Source organism: Lissotriton helveticus, chromosome 12, assembly GCF_964261635.1.
Source record: "Lissotriton helveticus chromosome 12, aLisHel1.1, whole genome shotgun sequence".
In the NCBI taxonomy this organism is placed as follows: domain Eukaryota; kingdom Metazoa; phylum Chordata; class Amphibia; order Caudata; family Salamandridae; genus Lissotriton; species Lissotriton helveticus.
In genome coordinates this window covers 834381361-834395733 of record NC_136073.1, presented here as the reverse complement: position 1 = coordinate 834395733, position 14373 = coordinate 834381361, and positions in this window count along the sequence as shown.

Sequence of the window (14373 nt, the reverse complement as noted above, 5' to 3'; positions counted from 1 at the left end):
GATCATATCGACATGAGCAAGTATTCAGGGGAAATATTGGGAATATCATAAAGGAGATTCTGCAAATGCCGGTGTGGATGTCTTCTGATATTCACCCTGAAAGTTTGGCTCACAACATCTGCACAGTGGGCTCCATTTTGGATGTTTACCTGCATTCCTGTCACTAGAGAATTAAGACCCAGACACTGAAGTGAGTAGGATGGGTCAGAGCCACCTTTAGAAATTCCATCCAATCTGTTAACAACCGGCAGCTTATGAGTTCTTCAACTCCATCTACTTCCTTTGGGGAGTGATTTTGTTGTATTTTGCACATACCCAGGCACTCAAGGGGGAATTGGTTGGCTCTTTAGTCGTATAATCTTCAAAAAGAATCCTACCATTAATATAGAGCACAGACGTTACCCGCCTTCTCATAGGCTGGGCGAAAGGCTGGGTTTCGCTGCGACTAAACAAAAAGAGGTTAGATTTAAGACTTTATTGGAGGTGAAGTGTCCTTACTCCATCCCAGAGGCAACTTACCACGGGAGGCCTAATAATGGCCATATAGTATGAGTCTCATACTTCCCAAGTCCACTATGCTCCCCTATATAGAGAAGAGAGGGTTACTGAGATGAAGGTATGGCATGCAGAGCTAAGCTGTCTCCCTGTGTGACACACGAGCAGTGAAACCCTGTAGTTAACTTCTAGTGCCGCCGGCACTTTCCCCAGGTCCTCGAGGTTTAGTGCAGCTGGCATGGGGAAACTTCAAGGGAAAGAGAGGGAGGTGGGGAAGGTAGAGAGAAAGCAATTAGAGAAGGAGGAGAAGAGGAGAAGGAAAGAGAGAATGTATGGAAGAAAAGAGAGATTGAACAAGGAGATGAATGGAGTGGCTTTTGGTTCCTCAGGTCGGCCTTGGCAGGGCCTCCTCGCTTCGTGGTGTGTGGCGCTGCTTTATATTTGTAGTGGGCGCACCTTGCTTTTAGGTCGAAAGTTTTTAAACACCAGGCGGTTGTTTTTCCCAAACAATTGCACATAAAAAATACATATAGACCAACATAGGGTGGCCTTCGGGCTTCATCCAATACCCTATTAATCGGTCCTTCAGATTTTACTTCCGCCAACTACAGCACACAGCATGGGCCAGTGAGTCAGCTCACTTCGGCCTCTCACTCTCTTTACTTTGTCTGATAGCATTTTGCTTGTTCACATCCATCTAACAATGGACCCCCTCCCCCATCTTCTCTTTTGACAGATCAACTTGGTTTTTAAAATTGTTTTGTCTCGTTTTTTTCAGCTCTCACTTCTCTGTTCTGTCCTCCCTCTCTGTTTCTTGTGTAGACCCGGCTGCCTCTTTACTCTTCTCTAGTCCTCTACGTGGCCCATTTAAGTCCGGGCAGCTTCCTCGCCCTTTTTAAGATGCTTGGAAAACAGCCTACAAGGCACCCACCTGCTATGTTAAGAACAGGAAAGGTTTCTATTCTGGTACTCAAACATGGATCCTGTGGTTTTGGCATGCACTAACTTTACCATTAGACCACAAAAGCTGCATCAAGTGAGCCATTCTGTGGCCAATAACTTTCTCAAATGTTTCTTCATTACAAATTATTGTTTTATATTTCTGGACTTTTCAAAGGTGCAGATGTTTTGCTGGGAGTGAGTCTTTGGCCAAACCGTTTGTTTCAATGTAAATTATATCTAAACCTATTCCTTCAGTGTGTTTTGTGAAACAAAACGAAGGCAAGCAGTATATTTCCTCACAGGTTGTATTGAAGCACCCTACAAATACAGGTTATGTTATGATATTTTATATTCTAGCTTCCACAAGTTCCACAAGATGCCTTCTTACCCTACAAATCCTAGTGTTGTCGTTTTCCCTTTCTCTCATTCTTCTCAGTGGCTGAATTTGATGAACCTGTAACATTTTTTTTTTTATTTTTTTTTTGGGTGTAAGAAATTTTTATTGCACTCGTCAGAGACAAACAATACATGCGTGTCGCCTACAACCCCACCTGGCCGGCTGTCACCTTGTGTATCAGAAAGAAATAAAGTTGTTAGTTGTACACAGCCCATCAGCCGACATCCATCTGACCGGCGGCGTCATTGCTGAACATCTCTGGACCGTTGGTCCGTGCTACATACGTTTTCAAATACGTTATCGTTCTTACTTGTTTTTTCCCCTCGTCTGTATAAATTAACTTAACTTTACAACATTCAACATAACTTAAAGTACCTTCAAGTCACAAATACTCTGTGTCACTGCATCCTCCCCCCTCTGCACCATTGTGCCAAACCTTGTCCCTGTACAGCTGTTAATCATGTAATCCAACTATTAACCGTTATCTGAGTCCGAACCAGACTCTCCATGTGACAGCAAATAGGCACGTAAGAACCCCCAGTAGTCTCTGGGCCGAGACCTGACCGGTAACTCCTCTTCATATGTGTTCAGTGTGTCCTGACAATACGTCATATCTTCTAACCAGTTTTTCACGTTTGGGCCTTTCCTACTGCTCCAGTGTAGTGATACCCTTCGTTTTGCCAACAATAGTGCAACAGCACAGAATTTGCGCTTCAATGCTCTCAATCGCGGCGCTATCCCCAACAAACAAAATTTTGCTTCACACATCACGGTTTCCCCAAGCATTTCAGTCAGCACTTGTATGACCTGTTCCCAGTACCCCGCAACCTTACGACAGTGCCAGGCCAGATGCATGAAGTCTGCATCCTCTTGTCCACACCTGATACACCTGGAGTCCTCCCTCAATCCATATCTATGTAGTCTGTGAGGCGTGTAGTACACCTGATGTAGGTACTTATAGTGTATGATCCTGAGGTTACCGTTTGGTGTCAACATGCTGGTAAGTGTGCAAGAGGCAGCCCATTCTTCGTCGGATAGAGGCGTTTCTAAGCTCGCACTCCATTTATCTCTAGCCTTGTCTGCGTTGCCGCCCACAGCCTCTTGTATACTCGTGTACAATTTGGATACTAGGTGTGACGCTGTAGGCGTAGTAAGGAGTAGCTGTAGCGGTTCAAGTGTCTTTGGTTCGTCCGGGTGTGTGGGATAGTGTTCCTTAAGCGCCTTTTGCAATCTGTAGTAGTTAAAAGTAAACAGCAGGGACGGGTTACTGATGTACTGTATCTCGTCCAGGGTTTTAAAACCTCCATTGGCATATATATCGCCTAGTGTGTCTATCCCGGCTCGCTTCAACAGATCCATACCAACCTGCTCTTGTGTAACCGATATAGCCGGGTGGTGAGCTAGTGGAAGAGCAGGTGCGTAGAGCGGCAGACTATTCGCCACCTTACCAATCAGTCTCCATGCCTCCGTGGTGGTGTTCACTGTATTAATGTCGTGATCATGGAGCCTAGGGCGCTTGTGTAGTAGTATACTAGTTAGTGGGATCGGGTCAGCATCCCCCGCTTCTACAGCCACGTGCGTTAAAAAAGGTATCTCTTGGTGCCAGAAGTGTGCGAATTGTGCCTGAGCACTTAAATAATAAAGGTAGAAATCCGGAACCTTGAACCCACCCCTAGCATATGGCAATGTCATGGTGTGCAGTTCCATCCTCGCCTGTTTTCCCGCCCAAAGCAAATTAAGGACTAACGTATTTATGTTGCGGAATACTGCAGCCGGAGGTCTTATCGGGATATTGTTGAACAAATATAGGAACTTGGGTAGGAGCACCATCTTGACAATCGCTGCTCTGTCTGCCAGGGATAGGGGAAGTGCATTCCATCTTTTAATTTTCCCTTCAAGGGCCGTTACGGCTCTTCCATAATTAGTTCGGATGACCACTTCCGGGTCCCTATGAAACCATATACCCAGATATTTGGTCGGTTCGTCTTGCCATTCCAGCGGGTAATCTAATTGTGTTGGGCGCGTGCTGTCTGTCAGCGACACAATAAGCGACTTACTCCAATTGATCTGTAACCCAGCCTGTTGACCGTATTTTATGTATTCTCTGAGAAGCGGATTTAAGTGTAGTTCTGGATTTTTAATATAGAGCACCATGTCATCCGCGTATAGTGAAATGTGTATGGGACGTGTAGGCATCTGCAGGGCCGAGCAGTGATGGTGTTGCCTGATTTTACAAGCCAGCGGTTCTAATATTAATGCAAACAGCATTGGTGAGAGCGGGCAACCCTGTCTGGTGCCTCGACATATCTGGATAGGTTCCGATACATACTTGTTTATTTTGATGCGTGCTGTTAAGTTAGTGTACAGCATAGAAATCCATCCTAGAAAGATAGGGGGAAAACCCATTCGGACCAATACCGCCTGAATAAAAGACCAGTTAATAGTGTCGAATGCTTTAGCAGCATCCAGCAATACTGCAACTGCCTTAGTCTCTGGCGCCAGATAGTGCGCCAATGCAAATAGAGTGCGAGTGTTATGCGTAGTGGCTCTGTCAGGTATGAATCCGGATTGATCAGGTCTGATTAATAAGGGCATAAGCGGTTTCAGCCTATCCGCTAGCAAACTGGCTATGATCTTAGTATCTACATTCAATAGCGATAGGGGACGATATGAGTCGCATCTATCCTCCTCCTTGCCTGGTTTTAAAAGTGCAATGAGTAGGGCTTCTCTCATAGATGCAGGCAAGGTCTGGGCTTCATGGGCTGCTCCATAGAGTCTCACTAGGTGCGGGGCGAGTATGTCTACATATGTTTTATAAAATTCCGTCACAAAGCCATCAGGCCCTGGTGCTTTGGCGTTGGGCAAACGCTTAATGGTGTCAGTGACCTCTTCTACAGTTATAGGACGCGCTAGGTATTGCCTGTGTCCGTCTGCCAGCCATGCGATTTCTACATCTTCCATGTATGCAAGTAACTCTGTCTGCGGGGGCGACGGGCGCTCTTCATACAGTGCACCGTATGTCATTACAAATTCGTTCATTATCCCTTTGATGTCTCCTACCACCTCACCTGACTGTGTGCTGATGGATTTCACATATTGTGGTGGTTTCCCTGAACATATCTTGTCTGCCAGTGTCCTGCCCGGCCTGCCCCCCTCCCCATATCGCCGTGCAGTCGCTCCCTTAGATACATAATTAAGCTCATCCGCTGCAAATTGTCTATGCTCAACTAGGAGGGCCTGAATTTCCCCCAGTACTTTGGTGTCTCCCGTTTGGGTGTATGTTTGTTCTAATGCTTGTATGGCCTGTTCTCGTGCGTGTAGCTGCTGGCGTATATCCTTTAGGATCCCCGAGGTCGTACTAATGCACACCCCCCTGAGCGTGGCTTTAAAGGCTTCCCAAAGCAGCCCTGGGTCTTCTGTAGTCGGGCAGTTCAGATCAAAATAATCTATTATCGCCTTGTGTATGGTGGTAACATACAAGGGGTCTCGCAACGCAGCTGCGTTGAACCGCCAAGTGAAGGGTGGTGGCTCGTAAAGCGGGATGACAACCTCCAGCATCACCGGATTGTGGTCGGACAGTGTCCGTGGCATGTGTTTAATACATTTAACCCATGTCAGTACCTCTTGTGTGCCCAGCCAGTCGTGCAATCTGGACCAACTGTTATTCGCAGCATTAATGTGTGTAGCCGCAGTCTCCCCCGGGTTACCAATCCTCCACATATCCACCATTTGCAAATCGTCCATAGCGTCCTGGAGCATTATCCTAGCATTCCCATGTTGTTCCAACATATGCTTCGATCTGTCTAAAGTGTCCTGCAGTGTAACGTTAAAATCGCCTCCCCATATTGTGTGGTCTGATTTCACCGCAGCTATGCGCTGCCACACATCCCTGAAGAAACCCGGGTCATCTGTGTTCGGACCATAAGCGTTAACCAATATTATTCGCTGTCTTCTAACCGTACCCGCCACCACTAGACATCTTCCCTCTGTATCTCTGTGTGTGTGTGTGATCTCAAAATGCGTACCTTTCCTTATTAGAATGCTCACCCCCCTGGAATAGGAGAAGTAATTCGAGCTAACCACCGATTCGGCCCATTTGGCGCCCAGTGTGGACGTGGTGGTGTGTGCCATGTGCGTTTCCTGTAAGAAGACAATGTCAATATGCAATCGGTCAAAGTATGCAAATATCTGCCTGATCTTTTTCGGGTTGCCCAGGCCTCGGACATTCCATGTTAGGAGTTTCAGTGTGTTGGTACTACGTGCCATGAGCATGTTTGGGTATCGCTACCCGACTCGTGAATTTTGGACTATACATCCTAGTAGTCAGAACTGCAGTAACATGTGGTGTACAAAACAACAGCAACAAAGGTTTGAAATTTCGTGATGCACAGTTTGCATGGTATCTCACGGCTAAGGGGTTTGCCATGCTTCTCAGACACAGAGATCGTAACCTAGAAAACCCCAAATTCCCCTCCCACCCACCACCCACTTTAGCTCCCAAACTTTGCCAAAGCCATCCCTCATCAGTATTGAACCCCCCTGTAGAACTTGTTTTGGGGTGCACCCGCCTGGGGGTGACACCAGGTTCACACATCTCCATCCACATAGTGGATGTGGACGGACGCATTTATACTCATCAAAGTAGCGTGTATAGAAATCCTTCTCCCCTCCTCCATCCCGCCAAATACTATCAGCGGTGTCTGGGAATGCAGCCACAGTCCACCAGGTCAACAATGGTCCAAGTGTCTAGTCCCGTAGGATATTGTACCTGTGGAGCACCCACATTGTGCCCTGCTGGACAGCTAGTTCAACCATGTGTTCCACCCAGGTGTCTTTCAGAGGTTCACATCTTACCTCCCATGTCCTGCGGCCTGTCTCTCCCTCTCGTATCAGAACATTCATTCCGGTTACACGCAGCATAATCGTACCATCTGCAGTACGACGTTGTCAAAGTCAGGTCGCACATCGTGAGAGTGAGTGTGCTGCCATGCTCTTGAGGCGTGCAGATGCCGTGTCGTTCCATTTAGCAGTTATCGCACATTGCCATGTCTTTTGTCGATCCGATTTCAACGTCGTCCGCTCCATGCATTCGTTTGCGGCGTGACGTTCCCATAGTCGATCAGTCCACGTCGCTCGTTCGTTCGTCCTGATCTTGTGCCTTCCGTCGCTTCACCTGATGCTTGATGTATTCCTGTGCAGCCTGCACTGTCTGCAGAATAACGGGCTTCCCTACATTAGTGATTTTGAGTTTCGCCGGGTACATCATGGCGTACTCCAGGCCAAGGTCACGCAATTTCTTTTTCACTGGAGCAAATTCTTTCCGTGCCAGTTGCACCGCCATGGTGTGATCAGGAATGAACCTGTAACATCCTATAGCTATTTGTGCTTCCTGGAGAGCCCTTGTCCCCCTGGACCCTTCTCTCTAGCTGTTCCAACTGATATCCACTATCAACAGCTGTTCCGTGTGGGGCTCATATCATCTTACATCACTGATATACCCAAAAAGCAAAGTTTAGACCTCTTAAAAAATGGCAACTATAGACCTAAAGAAAATGGAGGTTGAAAGAGAAGCCGATCTCCTGCTATTAGAGTGATTTGCACGGAATAATCCCTTGTCAGATGTCAAAGTTGTTTCGGACCCCAGCGTGAAGCTGAGTCTGTATTAATCCTCATTTGGGATGACCTTAAAAATGCTGGTGAAAATTGGGTGACTGATCTCAGCAATGTACAATACAGTGCCTGTTATAATGGTTGTTAATTATTAGTTCATTTTTATTATCACATTGATTTACCTCTTCTGGTTGATTGGTACATCCCATACCCCGTATGATGCCACTTACATTACTGCCAGATAATGTCATTGACTGCTGGCAGTTGGAATGTGTAGTGGTATTGTCCCATGCGTAGAGCTGGCAAAGTAGACGTAGCCTGGTAGTGTCTTTGAAGGATGTTTATTAAGTCCGTGAGATCTGTGGTAAAAGCCCCACCAGGAGCAGCCTGCTAACTGCTCAGCCCATCTTCCAACTGTCAACACTCACACCAGGCACCCAAGCATTCCACTCATGTCAATCACACCAACATTCCACACAGAACACTCACACTCACTGAGCAGCTAGGAACTAGGTAAAAGGGGACATTATAAACATAACATGATAATACTACATTATCTTCTCCCTTTTAAATTGAAAACAAATAAAACCATACTAAAATGAAAACAACTATACACAACAATGTACAAATGAAGACAAAAGTCAATAACCCTGGGATGAATGGTAAACCCACATCACAAGAGGGAAGACAGACCAAACAAAGGAGGAAAGAAGAATGAAAAGATACAAACAAACTATCACCATCTTCCTCCTTAAATATTGAAACAAAAAGTAAGGTTGTGTACGTACAGCCACAGACAAAAAGTGAGACACCACATGAAAAGACATGTGAAGAGAGAAAAGGGAATAACGCACCCCAGAACTCTAACACTATGGGTGGACTGTACCCAACAAATTACACCTCACGCAAGGAACCAAACCATAGTAACTGTGGGGAAGGGTCTAAAACCCAACCTACCACCCCTCATGTTAGGGACACATGCGAAAATGGGACTATAACCCATATCATAAACTGTGTAAATGGGACTGAGACCCATTAAATCATCCCTCTAGATAGGGTAGAAGGACCTATAAAACCTCCATCATGTAAGGGTAAAACACATTTAGAATATGACAAACAAACTGGGTTGTAGGGGACTAACACCCATAACATCAAGTGCCTCACAAAAAGCCTACACAACATGACCAAAGTGCAGCACAAGGTGACTTACACACACAATACGACCATGTGAAGCACAGGGTGACTTACACACATAATATGTCTAACGTGAAGAACAAGGTAACTTACACATTACATGACCAATGTGAAGCACATGGTGACTTACACACAATAGGAACAAGCCAAAATAGCGCAAAATGGGACTGACACCCATAAACTGAGAAAAAGGGAGAGACACCTCATAAACCAACCCTCCTGTTAAAGTCATGTGACTAGAGAGTGGATTGGGACTAGGACCCATTCCAAGCATAAAAGGGAAAAAAAACCTTAAGCCAACCCTCATGTAAGGGTATGGTGGCTTACAGTGTAGACATGGGACTAAACCCAACACCTGTGAAATACCACCCCTCTTGTAAGGGAAATGCAGACTACGGCATGGAAATGGGACTAAAACACAATCCCAAATTAGTGCCAAAACACTACATAAACAACATGCAGCACATGGTCAAATGTAAACAATACATAAAGGTGTGCAAGAGCTTCTCCCAATGTAATGAGGATCCAAAAGAGAGCAGCAAGTGTACTACTAGCTTCAGTGAAGAACTCACTCACAAAGACGTGAAGCTAAACATGAAAAACATGTCACTGCAGGCCCCCTTCAACTTGGAAAGCTAACATAACAAATTAAGGTGTGCTTTAAGAGAAACACGACAGTAACACCTGGTAGGCAGATCCACAGGAAGTATGACCCGTAAGGAGATGAGCATATCTCCACATAGCTGTGTAACAAGTCACATATGCCCCACAAGTGGTGTGCGTGTCACCGTTCAAGGAGAGACACACCATTCTTGAATCATGTGAAGAAGTGACAGAGTCACTTGCCTTGTAGCAACCCAACATGCCAGTTGTCGAAGACTTCAACAGTCACCATGGGCGTGCGGTGCAGTCTGCACGCTGAATCGCACCTCAACTTTGCCAACAACTCCACGCACAGCCAGAACCACAGGCTGAACGTGGAACCAAATGCGTTTATAAATACATGCACACTCGAAACCGAAGATAGGGGGCTGAAGTGTTGACGTGCGCAGGCTAGCTGGCATGTTTGAAGAGAGTAACTTCCACATCCAAGATGGTGGTATGCAGAAGTGTTGCACAATGACAGAAACCCGGCACGTCTCTGCTTTAAAAAAAGGCAAAAAGAACAATTGATGGACAGAATGCAGAACAATGTCATACATTCACCCCAGTACAGAGATCTGGGCCTAAATCCATTGTTTTTTTGCTCACCATGCCATTCCAGTTTGGACCCAGCCATATTCAAATCAGTCTTGACCCTGCACCCAATGGGAACAGTCCAGCCCGAACTGCCAGGCCAGGTCCTCCCTGGACTGGAATCAAGCATCCTAGGTCCGGTTTTGGGCTTTCAGCCCTCATCAGCCAGGATAGCTTGACTCCAGTGGCATGGAGAGCACAGGACTCACGTATGAGCATACCCGTCCCACTCGGGGTGACAAATGCAAAAAGAACAATTGACGGACAGAATGCAGAACAATGTCATACATTCAACCCAGTACAGAGATCTGGGCCTAAATCCAGCGTTTGTTTTGCTCACCATGCCATTCCAGTTTGGACCCAGCCATATGCAAATCAGTCTTGACCCTACGCTCAATGGGAACAGTCTAGCCCGAACTGCCAGGCCAGGTCCTCCCTGGACTGGAAACAAGCATCCTAAGACCGGTTTCGGGCTTTCAGCCCTCATCAGCCAGGATAGGCTTGGTGAGCAAAAGAATGATGGATTTAACCCAGATCTTTTGACTGGGAGTGAATGTTTTGATTTGTTCTACATTCCGTCCATCAATTGTGTGTCTTTTGCTTAAAAAACTGCCTGACATCAGCTTGGTAACTGCCTGAACAGTGTGTCATCACAGAAGATGCATCAGCTCCAGCAAGCGACTCCAAGCTCTAGGTAAGCTGCATGCGCATCGAAAGGCCTCTGCCAAGATTTTTAAAGAGGGGAGAGACAGTTTACCTGCCAGGATCAATGGAAGAAATGAGAAGTAAAAAAAAACAAATGAGAACTGTAAATAGTTTAACCAGAAATGTTCCACTCCTCACGCCAGTACCAGGGCTGATACAAAACCAAAAGTCACACCATTCCACACAGACGTAGCTCCTCTAGTGTAAATGACACAATCGAATACCCTCACCACGCTGCTCGGCAAGCGTCATTAGAGCAGACGTGAAACAATATTTTAAAAGAGACTCCTTAACATGTTCCCATGAGTGTATACGAGACAGGTGTGACCTGCCATCAAGATGAGATGTCCATGAAAAAAGTCACTTTGCACAGCATTAAAACAGGAACTCTCAGCGGGTAATCCGTGTGGCAATCAGTATTTTGTGAAGCCTGAAGTAGCACATAATAGTTGTTACCTTAGAGTCCATAAAATGTGAAGTTGGTGAGTGCAGCACGCATGGGCTGGGGCTGTCCGGTGTAATGGACACTGGAGGGGCTGCGAAGCATTCTGCTCATTTCTTTTGTTGTTCTTTTATTTGTTACTTTTGTAGATTCTTTAGTTTCAACACTTCCTCCTGGAAGTCTACTGGTGCTGTCTGTGTGGCCTTTTGTGACCAAGTACTCCTGTGAATTTTTCTGTATGCAGTCTGCACTTGTAATCCCTCTTGCTTCTTTCCAACATGAAAACTTCTCAGGTTCCTTCCAACATGAAGACTCTTTATTCCCTGTCATCTTGATATTACTTGAGAGGGCACATAGGGCATGAGTTTGTCTCCAGATCGTCGCCAAAATGTAGTGGTATTGTCCCATGCGTAGAGGTGACAAAGTAGATGTAGCCTGGTAGAGTCTTTGAAGGATGTTTATTAAGTCCGTGAGATCTGTGGTAACAGCCTCACCAGGAGCTGCCTGCTAGCTGCTCAGCCCATCTTCCAACTGTCAACACTCACAACCAGGCACCCAAGCATTCCACACATGTCCATCCCACCAACATTTCACACAGAACACTCACACTGGCTGAGCAACTAGGAACTAGGCAAAAGGGAACATTATAAACATAACATGAAGATACTACAGAATGCTGCTGAGAGAACTGTAAGGCAACGTGCCTGAGAGAAGGACTTAGGAGGTGGATTTTGAAGTCTTAATAATTCCGTCCTCTCTACCAACTTGGGTTGTTTCTCACTGGTGACGAGGATCAAGCGGTCTATGCAGTAGACAGCTGTTCCGCCATTTCTCCTGGGCCCTCATCTCTTCCTCAACTGACCAGTTATTTCCTATTTAGTCAGCATATTCACACTGTTGGTATATACTCAACTATCACTTGATTATCCTGCATAACCTTCTATCCGCTATTTACTTATTACAATAGGGACTGGATTCTCACAAGATTTTTATGGCTTATAGTGTCCGTTGTTTAGATGCTGCATGAATGATACTTCCTCTTCATTGCTCAAGACATTAGTTCTTTTTCAGCATAAACTAAAGCTTTACACTCTGTCCTTTATTTCTGGATAAGGCCTGTTTACCACTCATGGGAAACTGTCATTATCGACAGAGCACAGAAAGGATTCATTAAAGTTGTTTGCTAGATGCCTCTACATTTAAAAGTTTTAAATACCTCATATCTTGATTGACTCAATGGAGCCGTTTGGCTCCACTACGGCATAATTCAATTTCCCATGCCAGAACGGCGAAAAGACTTGGTACCTGAAACCCAATAGTCTTAACTTGCCGACAGGTAAATCTCCTGTTTTTTAATTGGACGGTAGACATCCTGGTACCAATCACACTCTCAATTGGCCCAATGGGGGTGATTCTGTGTGGGTTCACAGAAAATCCATGAAGGAAAGCATCTGACAACATCAAAATAAAGGCAAAGAAAGTCATGGCCCTAAACAAGGACTAAAGGACCAACTTTGGACTGTAGGTGAATTGGTGATTCTTAAAAGTCCAAGCCAACACAATGATCAATCAGCTTATCTCATCACATCTCATCCCATCACTTCTCATCTCATCGCATCTCATCTCATCTCATCTCATTTTGTCTTGCTTCGTCTTGTCTCATCTCCTCTCATCCTATGAAAATGTAAAAGAAAAAACATAATGTAGTTGTGATGGAGGAGTCTGCACCTGGATATGGATAGATCTGATGGTTGTACTATCATTTATGGGGACAGACATGCAAACTTATATAGAGAAAATTGTAAATCTCCAACCTTTTCTTCGAAAATTTCTAGGCAAGGCCAAAATTCTGATTGGTCGAAGGACTATGTGATGAGTTAAGATGTAGTTCCATCGGACATGTTTATTCACCGTTTGTTAAACATTCTGCACAATATGAATGTTACTAGCCATGATGTAATGTATTGTATATTAGAAATAATTATCTTTTTATTACCTCCAATACCTTGTTATGTATTTTTTTTCTCGTTAAATTGTCTTACTTCATTTGTGTCACTTTGATATAATGCACTTTGTATTAATGGTTTCACACTCCATAAAGGGGAACTTTTTACTTACCTCTTGGCACACTCACTTACACCCTATGATGCCACATTTCCTTAACCCCTAATAATTTAATTGACTGTTGGTAGTTGGAAACCCAATGCGAGAACTGTGAGTAGACCTGCCTGAGAGAACAGCATAGTAGGTGGCTTTTAAAGTATTAATACATAGATCTACTCTACCCATTGGAGTAGTTTCTTCGCTACCTCCTCCCATACCAGGAATGAAACTTTTCTGCCTTTTATGTCAGGGTAAATTTGCATGCTCTCCAGCCTACATTTTCATTCCAGCTGATGCCTATTCATTCGAGTGTATAATATGATCCACAATAAGACCTTTTCTGAATACTACTTATTGAAGATAATGCAATTTTGTGGATGCACTTGTTCCAACTTAGATTACAATGCTGAAATCATTATAAAATGGGGGAAAGCATCCTAAAACAAGCATTTCCTGCTGCTTCACTGCTTCTTGACAGTATAAAACTGAAACCATCCCAAAGTCAATCCATAATAAACTGAAATTCTCGCCTGAAGGGACTCAACAATTCAGTCTGAGCCTACTCAGTTCAGCACCTTTGCATGTCAGTAGAGTGGTCTGATGCCAAGGATATCATTCAAAAAGCCATTCTTCCCCTACAACATTCATAATTGGGATTTACAGTCGGTAGGAGGACCAGGCATTGATTGGACAGTCTGGGCTTGCATTTTCAGCCCTGTCCTTAAAGTTGTGTGTCTGCTGTATTATTATGCCTTGGCTCCCTTAAGCACATGAGCAAGGTGGCAGAGCCGGCTGATATCAGTAGGTCTTCATCCATGCATCTTCCTGGGGCTGCTATGCCTGGACTTTAAAGGATGTACATGTCACACCTTTGCTCTAATGCTCCAGAGTTCCTGTTATTTGCCAAGAACAACCAATAAGTGACTGTATAAAACTGGGTGAAGGACATGAACTTTGAGTGCTTCGAACCCCATCTTTCACTGAATGCCACTTGAACTGACGCTGAACACCAACCTTACCCTTAATAAACACACTGCCAAAAAAACTGTGACTGCCTGGTGCCAACTCTCTTCTAAAGAAGTGAAACAATTTGTTCGGAAAGTAACTTTACATCTCATGCTCAAGCCCCGGTTATCTTGTATGTGGATGCTGGTAACCCTTCTCTATGGCCATGCACACTCCATGCCTGCAACCCCTTGGAGATGGTGCAGCACGTCATCCAGGGCCTGATGTAGAAAGGATTACATCA